The sequence below is a fragment of the Podarcis pityusensis genome, assembly GCF_964106645.2.
Source record: "Podarcis pityusensis genome assembly, chromosome: 16".
Taxonomy (NCBI): Eukaryota; Metazoa; Chordata; class Lepidosauria; order Squamata; family Lacertidae; genus Podarcis; species Podarcis pityusensis.
Genome location: NC_138041.1, coordinates 29,921,768 through 29,939,130, shown reverse-complemented (window position 1 = coordinate 29,939,130; position 17,363 = coordinate 29,921,768). Strand labels below are relative to the sequence as shown.

Here is a 17,363-nt window from a genome sequence, read left to right as displayed (position 1 = left end):
TCTCTGAGAAGTGCAAAATCGCAGGCTACTTAATCTCACCATGTTGGTAATTTTCGTTGCTGTTTGTACAGCACTTTGAACGTGCAGCGTTACAAGGTTTAAGCACGCTGTTGTTTTAACAACCAATCCCTCATTGGGCAATGAGAATAATTAATCATCATAATCTCCTTCAGAACACACACCACCCCTGCAAAACCCACCTGAGCACCAGAAACATCAGACTAGGTCTCCTTAAAAATGTAGCAAGGGCCTTCACAAGAAGAATTGGCCTGAGCAACAGCGTATTCCAACTTGAACTTTCCCAAAGAGTTCAGGACTACTCTTTATATATAAAATTTATATATATATAATTTTAATATAATTTATATATATATACATATTTGTGTGTGTGTGTAATTTTTTTATTAGTTTTCCAATACACCCCCAATAATAGCCAAATTATAACAATAGCAATTAATTCCCAAATTATACAATTGTCAAAGTGCCAATCAACTTCCAATTTTTACATTTTAGTTAAAGTGGTTCTGCATTTGGGTGCGTTTCTGATCTTATATCACTGCGTTCCATAATCTTAATTAATGTCAGTTAAATTTCAGTTATAATAATCCCTTAGTCAACAGCTGCATAATTAATGATTTTGATTTGTGATGTTACAATATATAAATCTATAAAGCTTCAAACTATTGTCGTTTTTTCTGCTATGCAGGACTGCTCTTTATATTGACAGAGTCATCCAGAAGATTTTACAGAGCAAAACCCCTTTTTGGGGTCGGCACACCTTGTTTGCACTTGCAATCTGATTGTGGTTATCTGCTTTGGGGCTGACACCCGGAGTATACATTGGCAGACTCACCCCACCCCACCAGGGGGCCCACTTCTATCCCCTGAAGCCCTCTATCTCTGATGCTTCTTCTCTCTTAAGAATGTAAAAAGGACCCTACTGGATCGTCAGACCAATTAAGTCTAGCATCCTGTTTCTGGGAGTGGCCAACAGATCTTGCCCAAGGTGCCTCTAGAACTGGCACTGATCTGTGTCACATGATTTAACCCAAGAGAAGTAAAGGGGTGGTGACATATTGGGGAGATGTGGATGAGCCTTCTTTGGATCAATGACCTATTCTCACAGAGCCAGTATGGTACCTTCCAGATGTTATTGGACTACAACTCACATCAGCCACTTCTTCTTCTTCTTTGGCGATCACTTATAGCCGAGTAAGATTGTCTTCCATGAACACGGTCTTAACAGCAAGTGACTGTGGAGGCCAATTCTGGATCCACACGTCCTTCCACAGTGGGGACATAGGTTTTCCGGGCGGGAGTTGATCACGGTGAGGGTATGCCAAGCATGCCTTCCTTTTAGCATGTTTCTCCCTTTCATCCTGAGTTTGAGCGTCTTCAAAGCCCATGACACCTTTGGCAAAGGCTGTTCTCCAATTGGAGCGCTTGCAGGCAAATGTTTCCCGGTTGTCGGTGTTTATACTACATTTTTTAAAGATTTGCCTTGAGCAAGCATCCCCAAACTCAGTCCTCCAGAAGTTTTTGAACTACAGTTCCCATCATCCCTGACCACTGGTCCTGTTAGCTTAGGGATGGTGGGAGTTGTAGTCCCAAAACATCTGGAGGGCCAAGTCTGGGGGTTCCTGGCCTTGAGAGAGAGCCTTCAAACCACTTTTGTTGAGCACCGGCTTTACGCTTTCCATTTTTAAGTTTGGAATAGAGTAGTTGCTTTGGAACACGATAATCAGGCATCCGCACAACATGACCAGTCCAATGAAGTTGATGTTGAAGAAGCATTGCTACCAGTATGGTTAATAGTTGGGGTGATGGGAGCTGTAGTCCAGAAACATCTGGAAGGCTACAGATTGCCCACCTTATCCTAAAGGATGGCTGGTCACAGCCAGTCAGTCTACTCTGAGAAAGGTCATGGTTAGAATACTATGTCAAAGCATTTCTTTTGCGATCTTTATTGCTGTTGAATGGAATTGGGTTAGATCCATTGTTTCATGTTATGTTTCTTGGTTGGCCTTGCTATTGGTTTGCCCTGGGTTGCTTTGTCGAGTCCTAAAGTCAAGATACAAATATTGTGATCGCTAAAATAACAGAACAGCCAGGACTAAAGTTCCTGTCTTCGTTTCTTTGTAGAAACCACCTGCCATGCTGAGATATTTTTGGCCTCAGCAAGGACTTGAGAAAAGAAATATCAACGTGGTTTGGATTTGTGTCTGATCCACCAGTTCTCTGTCTACGGGCAGTTCCTCACAAGTTCAGAACTCCAGCAAGTCTGCACTTGCTCAACACATCAAGAGATTTAGGTGACTGGTTCACAGCATGCACAAATTCAAACAGTGTTTTCACGCAGCACATAGTTCTTCGCTCCTACAAGATACAGTGATGGCCATGGAGAAGAAGACTATCAATGACTACTAGTCATGGTAGCTATGTTTCATTCATGTCCTGCTTGACCTGGACTTTCCCATAGGCATCTGGTTGGCCAAGGTTCTGGACTTGATAGACCTTTGGTCTGATCCACCAGCGATCCTCGTACATTCTTAATTCTTTTTTTTTAAAAAAAAATATTTATTACTTTTATAGATTACAAAAAGAGAGAAAAAAAAGCAAAAGAGAAAAAACAGAAGAAAAAACAAAGAGAAAAACAAAGAGAGAGAAAAAAACCCCACACAATACAATACAATACAATATATAAACAATACAAAACACAACCTAAACTCAAAACTAGACACATTAAGCTAAACTAAACAAACCCCACTCCCCAAAACAAAAACAATTTAAAAACATACATCCTCTCTTTTCCATACTCTATCTTTCGTTCCCTTGTTTCCTCGACCTCCTCACACCTCCCTTTTTGTGTTCCGCTTCTATTAATTGTTTCAGCAAATCCTTTCCATCTTTCTCCATTTTCTGTGATATTATAAATAACGTATTATTTTAACCTTATTTTCCATTAAAACTAAATTACTTATATGTGCTTAACTCCTTATAACATTTCTGTTAAGCCCATAAAAAATAAAAAATAAAAAATCATTCCATTTTTCTATCACTCATTAGTTTTACCATAAGTCTATATAAAAACTTTAAATTTTCCAATCTTCTTCCACCATCTCCTCTCCCAGGTTTCGGGAATTCTTAATACATTCTTCCACCATCTCCTCTCCCAGGTTTCTTAATTCTTAATACAAAGTCTCCAGAAAGGCAGCTGATGGAGTGCAAGTTGAGTTGGTTGCAAACAGCAATATTTTAACCCTGATTGCAGATGCAGTTGAAGTTGTAGAAGCTTTTAAGGTGCGTCTGTCTCCACTCGCTTGAATTCAAGCTGGTCTACTTGAGGTTCCTGCGTTGCAGGGAGTTGAACTAAATGACCCGTCCAACTCTACAATTCTATCATTCTACAGAATATGCTGCAATGGAGCTGGGCATGTTTCCTACTGTACAGAAGACAGTCTTCTGTTTGAAGGACCTTTTGGCCCAAAGCCCACTTTAAAGACTAAGACTTTAAAGACTAAGAACCACATTACTCGACAGCATTAAGATTTCCATTGATTTCAATAGGGGTGAAAGGGTTTGTCAAGTTAAGTTGTCTCCCTTTCTAATCTTTTCCCATCATTCTCCCCATTTCTGCAGCAATTTGCAGAAAGAAAGAAAGAAAGAAAGAAAGAAAGAAAGAAAGAAAGAAAGAAAGAATCCTCAATTTAGTGATAATTTTTCTATGCGAACACATTTTTTATGCAGGTTTGACTAACGCACAAATTTATTTTTGCAGGCAATTTCTCCTAATATAATGTTATTCTCAGTAACATATTTATTTTAATGCACACTTTCACTTAATATATGTGAAACTTTGTAAACAGGGTTTGGTTGGACAACTCCACCTCGAAATTTGAATGAATGCAAATTTCAAGGGATGGCTGTGTTTCGATTCTCATATTGTTTTGGGAAGTTCAAATCTGACAGATTTGCCTTTAAATGTGAATGGAATCAAACTTCTCCATCACCCTGAGCCCCTGCACATCAGTCTTAGAGAGGGGAGAGAGATACATATGAAGTGAAGGAATTGCAAATGACTACAAACTTTTAAAATGTACAAAATTTAGGAATGAAAAATGACGGAATGAAAAATTCCCAAGCTCAGAAGCAAGACAGATCATTTGGAACTCAAAAACCCTGGGAGAAAAAGGAGGTGAATTTTCGAGGTGTTCTTATTGAACCCAATTCCATGTCAGAAAGAATTTCACTCCAGCCCAAACTGGGAAAACATTGGCGACAGGATGCCCTGTCTCAGGGCAAAGGATTGGGAAGAATGGCCCACCATTCCTGCTTCGACTCTACTGGGAAAAGAAATCACCTCCAGCCCTTTATAATTTCCCGTCAGATTTTGCCAGGCTACTGCTTTATTAATAGAGGGAGAGAACGGGGAACGCCAAACATAAATTCACACCATCAGTCACAAGGAAGAGAGAGGGAAAAAGTTCAGCTGTCTCCATGATTTAGGAGCCCCCCTGAGCTATGGTGCGGAGAGAGAGGGTGGGAAACCAAACCACACACGCACAGACTTGGTCGAGGGGAAATCTCCCATTTGCGTACAGCATGTTCACTGACAATAACCTGGAACTGAATTGTACAGATCCCAGGCTTAAAAGAATGTAATGAAAAGGATGGACACTTAGCAAGGAAACACCTGCCCTCATTGAGGATGAGGGATGTAATGTTTATCCTAATAAAAATGTGCTAACAATAGCCATCTATCATGTCAGGGAAAAGCCTGGCTCAAAACCCTTGAACCATGCTACCTTTATAGGTGTGTGTTTATGTGCGCACACACGAACATATGGACCATAGCTCAGTGGTAGAGCATCTGCTTTGCATGCAGAAGGTCCCAGGTTCAATCCCAGGCAGCAGGAAAGACCCCTGCCTGTTACCCTGGATGCTAGCTGCCAGTCAGTGTAGATAATATTGAGCTGGCTACATCTAAGCTAGGGACACGGGTGGTGCTGTTTAATGATTTATTAAGTGTGTGTGTGGGGACACGAGTGGCACTGTGGGTGAAACCACAGAGCCTAGGACTTGCCGATCAGAAGGTCGGCAGTTCGAATCCTCGCGACAGGGTGAGCTCCCGTTGCTCAGTCCCTGCTCCTGCCAACCTAGCAGTTCGAAAGCACGCCAGTGCAAGTAGATAAATAGGTACCACTCCGGAGGGAAGGTAAACGGCATTTCCGTGCACTGCTCTGGTTCGCCAGAAGCGGCTTAGTCATGCTGGCCACATGACCCGGAAGCTGTATGCCAGCTCCCTCGGCCAATAAAGATGAGTGCCGCAACCCCAGAGTCGGTCACAACTGGACCTAATGGTCAGGGGTCCCTTTATCTTTACCTTTACATCTAGGTTACTTGGTATACAGCAGCTTCCTATGTTCTGATACACTGGGGATGGAGAACTGGTGGTCCTCCAGGTGTTGTTGGACTGCGACTCCCATCAATCGTTAGCCGCTGGCCAGTCCAGTTGGGGATGATGGGAAATGGAGGCCAGCACCTTCTGGAGGGCAACTATTTCCCATTCCCTGCTACACACCCACTCTCCCTGCTGTCTCCAATGATCCCAGCACAGTGGAAGTGGTTGCTGTGTGATCAAAATCCAAGACTCACCTGGAAGCATTCATGGCCTTTTCAAGTCTGCCTTGATGGTTGGAGTCAATGTGGAAACAAATCCAATCTGCAGTGCAATAGCTCAACACTAGGGGCAGCAGGACACAGAAATCCACACAGACCTGACCAGTTCCTGATGACCAACATCAGCTGAGAGAAGTGGCAGCCAAAGTGGTGCCCTTTGGCCGCTATGGACTACAACTCCCATGACCACCAACCATTCTGGCTGAGGCTGATGGGAATTGTAGTCCATAACATCTGGGAGGGCACCAAGCTGTGACTACCATTGGGTTAGAAAATGCAAAAAAAAAAAAAAAAAACCCCCACAAAAAACACACCAATAATCCCACGTAATAGTGACCATGTCAGAAGCTACTTGAAGATGCAATGTGTGGGAATGATGATGAGCAGGAAGTGCAGGTAGGTACAATAACCACTAACTATACATTGTCCAATATGTTCTGTGCATTATTATTTACATCTCATTATGCACTTCAGGAATGTAAAATGGTGTGTGTGTGTGTATGTGTGTGTGTACCTGAAAGAATCTATATAAAAAGGCAGGAGCCCATTTTTTACAGAGGAACAAATCTTTTAGCCTTAGCGCCTTTAGGAAATATCTCTATAAAGTGAGTATGTGTGTTCATGCGCATGAGAAAAAGAGACACCAGGGATGGGAAGACCTGTCAGTTTTGGGTTTTCTCAATTTTTCACTTTCCCACAGGGATACCCACCATATTTCTGCATCTTTTTGCCATTAAAAAAAAAAACTCCTCGTGAAAATCTGTTAGCATTTTGGCATGCATTCCCCCTAACATATAGTCTCTTTTTTGCAAGCCACTTCCCCTAACATAATGCATGTTTGCACGTTATTTTCACCCATGTACACATATGATGTTTATGATGTTCACTTTCCTCAAATAGATGCAATTTTGCACGCAAGATAGATGCCATTTTGTACACAAAAGTATATGCACACTTCTAGATTTTCCTTTCTTTTGTCTTATGCTGGTTTTGATGTGTGTGTTTGCTCATTTATTATAGTAAGTCAACTTTGAGTTACTTCTTTTTTTTTTTAAGTGACTAAGTTTTATGGCAATGATGATTATGGATTTCACATTACGAATTTCGCATTGCAAAATTCGGAGAAAAGCACATTTCAAAGAAAGCTACGTTTCCATTTGAACATTGTTTCAGGAAATACAAATTACTCCTGTCTTATTGGATTGATGATCCCCTTTCTTCCCCCGTGTTTTATCTGCGTGGGATTCATGCTTATATTGTGTTGGCCAATGGCTACAAACAATAATAAAGACTTCCTTTCTTAGTACTGCAGATTAAGGAGCTTCCCATTCAAATCCTAACCAAAGTGGATTTCTCCCCCACCCTGAAAACAGACAAGCAAAGAAAGACAGGATGATTTCATCAACCCATTGAAAGACTTTTCTGCTTTCTCTGTAACGGATACTGCATCACACAATATTTCTTAAGTAAATAGTGGGGGAAGAGGCAGGATAAGAATCGTACACTGGCCTAGTAGCTGAGAGATAATGTATCTAGGCCCTTTCCATAACACCTGTTACAGAGCTCAAATGCACCAGGGTGGGGAGGAGCGTCTGAGCCTCACGCCAAGTCGATCTCATGCGTTGTTTTTTTACACACAAAAATGTGCTCCATTCCTTTACCTCCCAGAGCTTTTCTTGCGCTGCACTCGGATTGCAATTACATGCTAAATATCTGTCTATCAATAGGCTGGATCCCCTCAATTTGTATGACACGCTTTAACGCAGGCCTAGCCAAGCCTAATGGAATGACAGCTATGCCCTCAAACCATAGACCCAGGGGCTCCTGGGATACTTCTCACTGGAAGGCCTCGGAGGGGAAAGAAAAGAAAGAGAGGAGGGGGAGAGAAAGAAGGAAGGAAAATCAAAACACGCCACCAGTTAAGGCGGTGGGAGGGACGGCGACTGAACAGCACGTGTCCAGAGGAGGGCAACCAAAATGGTCAAAGGCCTGGAAACAATGCCTTATGAGGAACGGCTAAGGGAGCTCGGCATGTTTAGCCTGGAGAAGAGGAGGTTAAGGGGTGATATGATAGCCATGTTCAAATATATAAAAGGATGTCACATACAGGAGGGAGAGAGGTTGTTTTCTGCTGCTCCAGAGAAGCGGACACGGAGCAATGGATCCAAACTACAAGAAAGAAGATTCCACCCAAACATTAGGAAGAACTTCCTGACAGTAAGAGCTGTTCGACAGTGGAATTTGCTGCCAGGGAGTGTGGTGGAGTCTCCTTCTTTGGAGGTCTTTAAGCAGAGGCTTGACAACCATATGTCAGGAGTGCTCTGATGGTGTTTCCTGCTTGGCAGGGGGTTGGACTCGATGGCCCTTGTGGTCTCTTCCAACTCTATGATTCTATGATTCTTTGATTCTATGCACTAACTGGGAAAAGGAGGATAGTGCTTTTGCGAAAGGATAATTTATTAACTCTCAGGGATGGTCTTGAGAAAACCAGATCAAAATTCACAGCATCCATTTTAAGCACTGTGCCAGTGGCTCTAAGAGGCTATGGCAGGAGAGGGTGGCAAGCGTGGCAGGAAGGTTCAAGGGCGATCAAAGAAATGTTTAAACATTCCAGTGTGGTGTAGTGTGGTATCAAAATAATTTTATTCGCAGATTATGAAAAGATATATATTCAAAACGAGAGCAAGAGCATCAAGTGACTCTGAAGACAATCCTGATGGTGATGCAGAATCACCGTTCAAAAAAAGTGCTGGAGAAGATTCGTTTATACAGTGGTACCTCGGGTTAAGAACTTAATTCGTTCTGGAGGTCCATTTTTAACCTGAAACTGTTCTTAACCTGAAGCACCACTTTAGCTAAAGGGGCCTCCCACTGCCGCCGCACCACCGAAGCACGATTTCTGTTCTCATTCTGAAGCAAAGTTCTTAACGCAAGGTACTATTTCTGGGTTAGCGGAGTCTGTAACCTGAAGCGTATGTAACCTGAAGCGTATGTAACCCGAGGTACCACTGTAATTATATTTTGGGAATGATTCACGTCCTTAAGTTATAATCACTTATAATCAAGCACTGCTAGGCGTTCCTTTTTGTTTTCCAATATATTTCTTAGCAATAAAACATTCAGTGTGGCACGGGCAAGTTTTTATTCTGAAATTGTGGCCCTGTTTGAGGGGGGAAAGTTTGAGAACCACCACACTGTACCACTTTAAAGAGCTGTGGGTTCCCCCAAAGAATTCTGGGAGTTGTGGTTTGTTAAGAGTGCTGAGAGTTCTTAGGAGACCCCCTTTTCCCCTAGCAGCAGTATGGTTTCCAGTGTGGTTTAACAATTAACACCTTTTCCCAGGGAACTCTGGGGATGCAGTTGTGCCTCAATCAATTTCTTCCAAAAGAAAACACTTGAACTCATGAACATGCAATGAAGTTCTGAATGCTGGAAGACAGAATGTAGAAAGCACTTATTCGCACAGTGCATAGTTCAACTATGGAGCACACTCCCATAGGAAGGCCACCAACAAATTCACGGAGGTTATAGCTACCACTAGCCATTATGGCATCCTGCATCGGATTAGTACTTTCTGGGAATCACAAGTGGAGAGGAGACTGTTGTGCTAAGGTCCCGATTGCAGGCCTCGCGTGGGCAACTGGTTGGCCACTGTGGGAACAGGATGTTGGACTAGATCATAGCTGTCAACTTTTCCCTTTTCTTGCAAGGAATCCTATTCGGAATAAGGGAATTTCCCTTTAAAAAAGGGAAACCTTGAGAGCTATGGACTAGATGGGCCAGGGGCTTGATCCAGCAGGCTCTTATGTTCTCATTCTGCCTTTGTGCCAGTGCTACTTTTCTAGGTCAGGCATAAGCAAACTCATCCCTCCAGATGTTTTGGGACTACAATTCCCATCATCCCTGACCACTGGTCCTGTTAGCTAGGGATGATGGGAGTTGTAGTCCCAAAACATCTGGAGGGCCAAGTTTGCCTATGCCTGTTCTAGGGGTCAGAAATCACCGTTAACACCTCTCTCATTTTCTTTTCTTTTTTTATCTATATTTTTAAATTTGTATTAGTTTTTTTAACATATCGTTTTCAACAGTAATTAAACATACTTTTACATCTTATTCCATTTTTTTGACTTCCATCAGTCCTGTCTGAAAATTTTCCAGTCTAATCTCTTAGTATGCATTTCTTACTTTAGCTATTACATTTCAAACTCATAACCAATATCTCTATCTTTTTCTACTTTGTAACACTTCATATATTTCTCCTTACAAAACTTCTTGTAGTCCTACTAGCGTAATTTGTTGATTACAGTTGCTCTTCAAATAATTCATATACTCCTTCCAATCTTCTGTAAATCTCTGGTCCCGCAGGTTTTGAATCCTTCCTGTCATTTTGTCCAATTCTGCATAGTCCATTAATTTCGTCTGCCATTCTTCTTTCGTCGGAATTTCTTCTTGCTTCCATTTCTGGGCTAACAATACTCTTGCCGCTGTTGTTGCATATAAGAGCAGTTTGACATCTTGTCTATTAATGTCTTGGCCGATAATACCAAGTAAAAATGCTTCTGGGTTTGTTTTTTAAAGAACGTATATTTTAACATCTTTTTCATCTCATTATATATCATTTCCCAGACGTTCTTTACTTTCTTACATTCCCACCACATGTGATAAAATGTTCCTTCTTTTTCTTTACATTTCCAACACTTATTATTTGTGTTATACGTTTTAGCTAATTTCACTGGTGTAATATACCAGCTATACATCATTTTCATCGTATTCTCTTTCAAAGCATCACAGGCTGTACATTTTACCTCTCTCATTTTCTTAGAATGCCAAGGGTGGCCCACCTGTGAGGAGCCAGAACTGAGTTCTGGTGAGTTCTAGCTGGGGGGGGGGGGAGGCCCTGTTTTGTGCTGGAAGCAGATGCCAAGTTCCCTTTTAAAAAAATAATCCAAATCCTTAACTTTCCCAGTGAGCAAATTGTTTATTTTTTTAATAAGTAAATAACAAAGCAAGACAAAAATCTCTTTACAGGCAGCAAGGATTCCTTTCACTTTAGTAGTCTTTTTCTTTTCTTTTTTCTTTTTTGGTAAAACGCGTGTGTGAGGAGCAGCCGGGGGTTGGAGGGGGAGGAGGAAGAGAAAACATATCCCAACTGCTCATTGTCATAAAGCGAGCAAAACCCAAGCAGGTTGGCGCATTAAAAGTAATGATTTTTCAGCCATCGGCCAGACAGCCGTCTAATCCCATGTGAATAAAGACCTCAAATGAATAGCACCCGTCACTGAGATCCCTGATCGTGAACCCAGCTGGACGGGACTCAGACAAGCTGGTAAACATATTCAAACAAATGCTTTGTTTTAACTTTAAGGGAGGGCAAATTATTCTCTTCTTTTTTTTCCCCCTTCCCAGTTGACTGCCAGTTGACTCCCTTGAAATTTTAGATCCTATTTAAAAAAGAAAAAAGAAGAAGAATATGAGAACAAGCTCACATCTTAAACTCATGTCCACCAATAACTGCCAGCCACTGCTGTCCAGACAGCTAGCTGTGAAAGAATTCTCTTCATGCGATGTTAGCGGAGAATCCAACATACGTATATTGTTGCAAGCAGAAGATGGCGCATAATCATAGGATCATGGACTGATTTGCTCTATATTCATGAATCTGGGGGAATGTACCAACCTCATGTTCACAGCCTTTAATTTGGATTAAAGAGCTGAAGTCTCTGTGTGGAATCCAAGCATTTGAATTATCAGGGCAAATCCGACCAAATAAAGTGGTTGGGGGGTCCCTGTTGTAGTTCCTAAAATATAATAATTATAATAATATAATATAATATAATATAATATAATATAATATAATATATCCTCCTGCAATGTTTTGCACCGCAAACGGTGCGTTTCTAGGTAGGCCAAAAAATGAGCCCTTGGTGCCCTTACCCGTGGGTCACGGTTTTCAGCCAAATTACGACGTCGTCCAATTCACTCGGAAACAGTGCTGAACACCTGCAAATTGTGTACTGCATTGTTTGTGCAAGGAAAAGGAGCAGGTTAGCTCAAGTGAGTTGCAAGTAGAAAAACTGTTTGTAATGAAGTGAGAGGTGTAGTTTATTTGCCCAGATTAACAGTTTGCTGAGGGTGACAAACCTGACCAAGCGTGGTTTTAATGTAAATTTGAATCACAACAGTTACGCAGTTGCCAAAGATGGTGTTTTGTATGGACAAAATTTTGAAAATAATGGATCTGTTGGGGGTTGGGGGTTGTGTGCTTTGCTCCGGAATAAGGATTATAGCAGACCTGATTCCTCGTGAGAGGAAGGGAAATGAAAGTTGACCTGAATAGTTAAATAGCTCAGGTGGGGCTTGGTAGTTTGGGAAGTAGGTGTGTGATACCTGAGCTGGAGCAGGCTCAGGTGAGGGTCATATGCCTCATAAAGTCCAGAGGATATAACAGGAAGACCATCCTGGCCAGGCCTGTGATTCCGACATCGTCTGACTCACTCCAAAATGGCGCCGAACACTTGTAAATTGCCTCCTGCAATGTTTCTGTAATGGTTCTAGGGGTTGCTCGTGCGTAAGCTTGTCCCAACCTCTGGCTGGGTTGCCTGAGTGAACCTTTCCTGTCCGGGCAGCCACTCGCCCGTGGCTGTCTCAATCGCTGGCAGAATCCGTCAGTGGGCATTTCTTAAACTTCTTCCAGCAAAGAAGCTCTTTGACGCCAAGTCTCCTCCTACTCTCTCTGCGCGAAAGCCTTCTGCGCAAGGAGGGCGTAGGCAGCGGAGGACCCTTCCTCTCCCCGCTGGTCCCCGGCAAGGAGTCATGGGACCGCCTCGCCGATTCCCCCGTCTGCCCCTCTTCTCCACTGGAGCTACATTGATTCTCTTCCCCAGAAGACGGGCTGCCTCTCCCACTCCCGGGACGCTCTCTGGGATCCCTTTGGAGCTTGCTCTCTCCCTCGGACACTGATGGCAGTTCCCTGACACTTTCGCACCGCAAATGGTGCGTTTCTAGGTAGGCCAAAAAATGAGACCAAAAAACAGTGGAAAACCAATTGGAATAGTTTTTGTAAAATATGCAGGGATATACGACATGCAAAAAGAAACCATGGAAAGAGAAGAAGAGTCACTGATATTTTAAGTATGTAAAATGTTTAATTGAAATTGTAAAACAGAAAATTGAATAAAAATCATATATATTAAAAAAAGAGGCAAACCCCAGAGGGGCATTGAAGGCAATATGAAAATTGATCCATTCATTCTCCACATTTTCCCCTGACAGGAATTTCCCTTGAAAGCTTCTGAATTTTGCAATGCGGTTCTCCAGCCAAGGCTGGACCTAGACACATTAAAAATGTGTTTCAGGAAAATGTGTTGTAAACTTCATAATGGGAAATCATGTTGGCCAAAGACAGGAGTCCACAGCGCCATCTGGTGTTATAATGCAAATAAAACACTTTTTCTTTACTAATGTAGCTGAGTCCCAAGTAATGTATATATGGTGCATCAGGTCATTAAAAATGATAAATGTGTGTGGAGGGAGGGAGGGAGAGAGAGAGAGAGAGAGAGAGAATATATGCATATCCTGGGGCAGAATATGCCTATATCCATGAAAACAGCATAAATATGCATTCTGTGAAGGGGAATCACTGTGCAAAAGAATGTACTATGGATCCATTGCAATAAAATAGGTTTCTTAGGAGAAATCCATGTTACAATATTTGTGCATTTCCTGGAGGATTTTCTTTTAAAAGGCCAGGTAATGGACATGGGTGGCACTGTGGGTTAAACCACAGAGCCTAGGACTTGCTGATCAGAAGGTCGGCGGTTTGAATCCCCGCGACGGGGTGAGCTCCCGTTGCTCGGTCCCTGCTCCTGCCCACCTAGCAGTTCGAAAGCACGTCAAAGTGCAAGTAGATAAATACTTCCGGAGGGAAGGTAAACGGCGTTTCCGTGCGCTGCTCTGGTTCACCAGAAGCGGCTTAGTCATGCTGGCCACATGACCCGGAAGCTGTACGCCGGCTCCCTCGGCCAATAAAGCGAGATGAGCGCCGCAACCCCAGAGTTGGCCATGACTGGACCTAATGGTCAGGGGTCCCTTTACCTTTAATGTGCAAATGTGGGGAACTTAAAAGAGGAAGAAAACTAGAGACAGAAACAGAGAAACTGGAAGCAGACTGAAACAGAAATGGACAAATTTCTAGTCTATCAGTGGTATGCATGCAGAAAATTCCAGGTTCAATCCAAACAAGATACTAGAGCTCATGGTGATTGTTTTTAAAAAGGATCCGGTCACCTAGGACGAAACCCTGGAGGACGGCTGCCAAACAAAGTAGCCCGTTCTGGCCTAGATATAGACATTGGCTGACTGCTTCCTATATTGTGTCTCCCCGCCACACCCCATTTTCTTTTTCTGCAAGTTGAACCAAAGGGGGAAAGGGTGAAGAAGAAGAAAACCCAGCCCCTTAGAAACGATAACAACCCAATGAAAACAACACCCCATGACACTATTTCAAATAAATGTTACTGGTGTGAAACGTTTTCACTAAAGGGCAGCAAAACTTGGATGGCGCCCATCATTTTGCTTGGTTGAGCGGTTGTGAATCGGGGCACATTCCAGATCTCAAGCGCCGCAGCTACAGGGAACACATAAATTATATCATGCCTCTGCCTTCAGAAGGGTGTTTACCGAGCACATGACATCCTGCAGACATGGCAAGGCCTCTCAGCCTCGTCAACAAGCTCCTTCTGCTTCACCCTCAGAAATACACCTGGCTGGAATGGGGAAAGGAGGGTCTTTTCAGTTACTGAACCCAGGCTCTTCTCTGTAATGGCACAGGCTGTAATTTTTCTGTGTCCAAGAACAGGCAGAAAGGATGATTTAATAAAAGGGGATTTATTCAGAGTAGCCAGTAAGGCCCTCTACCAAACTGAAACTCAACTCCTCAGGACTTGCCCAGGCCATGTGACTCCAGGGCAAGCTCTGCCATTTTTGAATTTCAATAATAATAATAATAATAATGCAGTGGACAGCCGGGTTGCGAATGTGATCTGTTCGGGATGCACGTTCGCAACCCACAGCGTTTACAACCCACAGCAGTGCGTCTGCGCACACGCGGGTTGTGATTCAACGCTTCTGCGCATGCGCAACGCACGATTTAGTGCTTCTGTGCATGCGCGACCACTGAAACCCGGAAGTAACCCGTTCCGGTACTTCCGGGTTTCGGTGGTCCGTAACCCGAAAAAACGCAACCTGAAGCATCTGTAACCCAAGGTATGACTGTAATAATAATAATAATAATAATAATAATAATAATAATAATGGAAACTGTTAGAATGATCAAGAACATACCAGTCAGTAAATCCTATTCAACTCAGTGGGACTTACTTCTGAGTAAAAATGCTTAGGATTGCAGTGTAAGGCTGCCCAGTCTTTACGCAATTACCTGGGAGTAAGCTCCATTGAATGCAGTGGAACTTACTTCCGAGTAGGCAGTGTAAGGCTCCATTTACAATAAAGGAATCAACACTCCGAAAGAAATGCTGGCTCCTGAAGCATTGCAGTTGAATAATTAAAAGTGGATTGGTTCCATTTTCCTTCAAAATTATAGGAAGGGCTTCGCTTGCCAGCTTCACCATTTCCTTCACTTGGTGCAGGTATTTCATTTTCAGTAGAAACAGGACTCTGTCTTTGCACCTACACACAGAGAGAGACCACTTTCAATTGCTCTCCGAGACTTGGAGGGGAGGAAATAGGAAAACCGGGAAGCAGAAGCTTCCCGATGTTGTTGTTGTTGTTTAGTCATTTAGTTGTGTCCGACTCTTCATGACCCCATGGACCAGAGCACGCCAGGCACTCCTGTCTTCCACTGCCTCCTGCAGTTTGGTCAAACTCATGCTGGTAGCTTCGAGAACACTGTCCACCATCTTGTCCTCTGTCGTCCCCTTCTCGTTGTGCCCTCCATCTTTCCCAACATCAGGGTCTTTTCCAGGGAGTCTTCTCTTCTCATGAGGTGGCCAAAGTATATTGGAGCCTCAGCTTCACAATCTGTCCACCCAGTGAGCACTCAGGGCTGATTTCCTTAAGTATGGATAGGTTTGATCTTCTTGCAGTCCATGGGACTCTCAAGAGTCTCCTCCAGCACCATAATTCAAAAGCATCAATTCTTCGGCCATCGGCCTTCTTTATGGTCCAGCTCTCACTTCCATGCATCACTGCTGGGAAAACCATAGCTTTAACTATACGGACCTTTGTTGGCAAGGTGATGTCTCTGCTTTTTAAGCTGCTGCCTAGGTTTGTCATTGCTTTTCTCCCAAGAAGCAGGCATCTTTTAATTTCGTGACTGCTGTCACCATCTGCAGTGAGATGTAGAATAGGATGTCCCTATTTTCATCGGATAAATGTTGGAGGGCATGGAGTTGTTGTGAGGGTGAAATGGAGAGGAAGGGAGAACGTTGTACACAACCTTGAGCTCCTTGGTGGGAAGGGGGGATAGAAGTCTGATGATGATGATGATGATGATGATGATAGCAATCAGAATCATCACCATCTGGTTGACCCCTGTGAGAACAGGATCCTGGACTAGACTGGCCTTTGGGCCATTCCATCAAGAATCTTCTTTTGCTCTTATTTCAACTACGCATTTCAAGCTGGGCAATGGGCATGAATCAACTCAGCCCACATTCTCAAACAGTGGACCCCATCAGGGTCAGACTTTAGGGCAGATGTCCGGGGCCACAGTCAGCAGGATGAACAGGGGAACCTGCGAGGAGAAGCAATCCCTGTTTGTCTTCTAAAGAGAGGGCCTCTGTGAGACTCCGTGAGACTAAGTCAGCAAAATGATACACATTACCATCTCCCACACAGTGTAATGCCATTAAGTTCAGAGTCTAAAGTTACCTAAGCGTTCCTCCTCTGTTCCCAAATTGCCCCTTTTGGTGCTGCAAAGCGGTCGCAGGTGTTTGCAGGCCATCACAAATTCAGGCACATGCGCAGAGGTTTTCCAAGAGATTCCCTTTCAACAGCTGCATCTGCCTTCTCCACCCCTCCCCACCCCCCAAAAAGTACACAAACTAGTTTGAGGATTTTGCACAACACGCAGCGGTTTAAAGGAAGATTTCCCACCGGAGAACATCCAGTATTTTTCTTGAAGATATCCCTCTAAGATGGTTTTTGCATCAAACTGCTCCCTCCCCCCCACCCTGGAATATGGTAAGCATTTAAGAGGCAATTTGGGCATAGTAGATTAAGGACGCCCTAGAGTCCAGCCTTTCTCAAGCTGTGGGTCCCCAGATGTTGTTGAACTACAACTCCCATCACCCCTAGCTAGCAAGGCCAGAGCTCAGGGATAATGTATTCCAACAACATCTGGGGACCCACAGGTTGAGAACCGCTGCCCTAGACTCTTCCAGAAACCTGTTGTGAATCTCCAAATGATCTATGAATTGCCACCCCAGTGCAAATATTTATATAAGAGGTTAGCAATTTTCACCAGTGTTGGCACATCAAGGAGAACTCCACAGGCTTCCCCGAGACTTAGCAATGATTAACTTGGTCTGGCCAAATCATGGTCAAGCAGTTATTTGAACCCATTCTCCCAGGTCCTAGTCCAACACTCTAACCCAGGCTTCCTCAATCTCTGCCCTCCAGATATTTTTGGCCTACAATTCCCATGATCCCCAGCTAGCAGGACT

At 43.3% G+C, this 17,363-nt stretch overlaps 1 long non-coding RNA gene across 1 annotated transcript; it reads left to right on the top strand.

Moving 5' to 3' along the window:
• Positions 1-3,199: 3,199 nt before the first annotated feature.
• Positions 3,200-13,142, top strand: LOC308465442. The gene is made up of 3 exons (XR_013980443.1): positions 3,200-3,300; positions 3,640-3,747; positions 12,952-13,142. It is a non-coding gene; the product is annotated as an uncharacterized lncRNA (long non-coding RNA).
• The last annotated feature ends 4,221 nt before the right edge of the window (positions 13,143-17,363 follow it).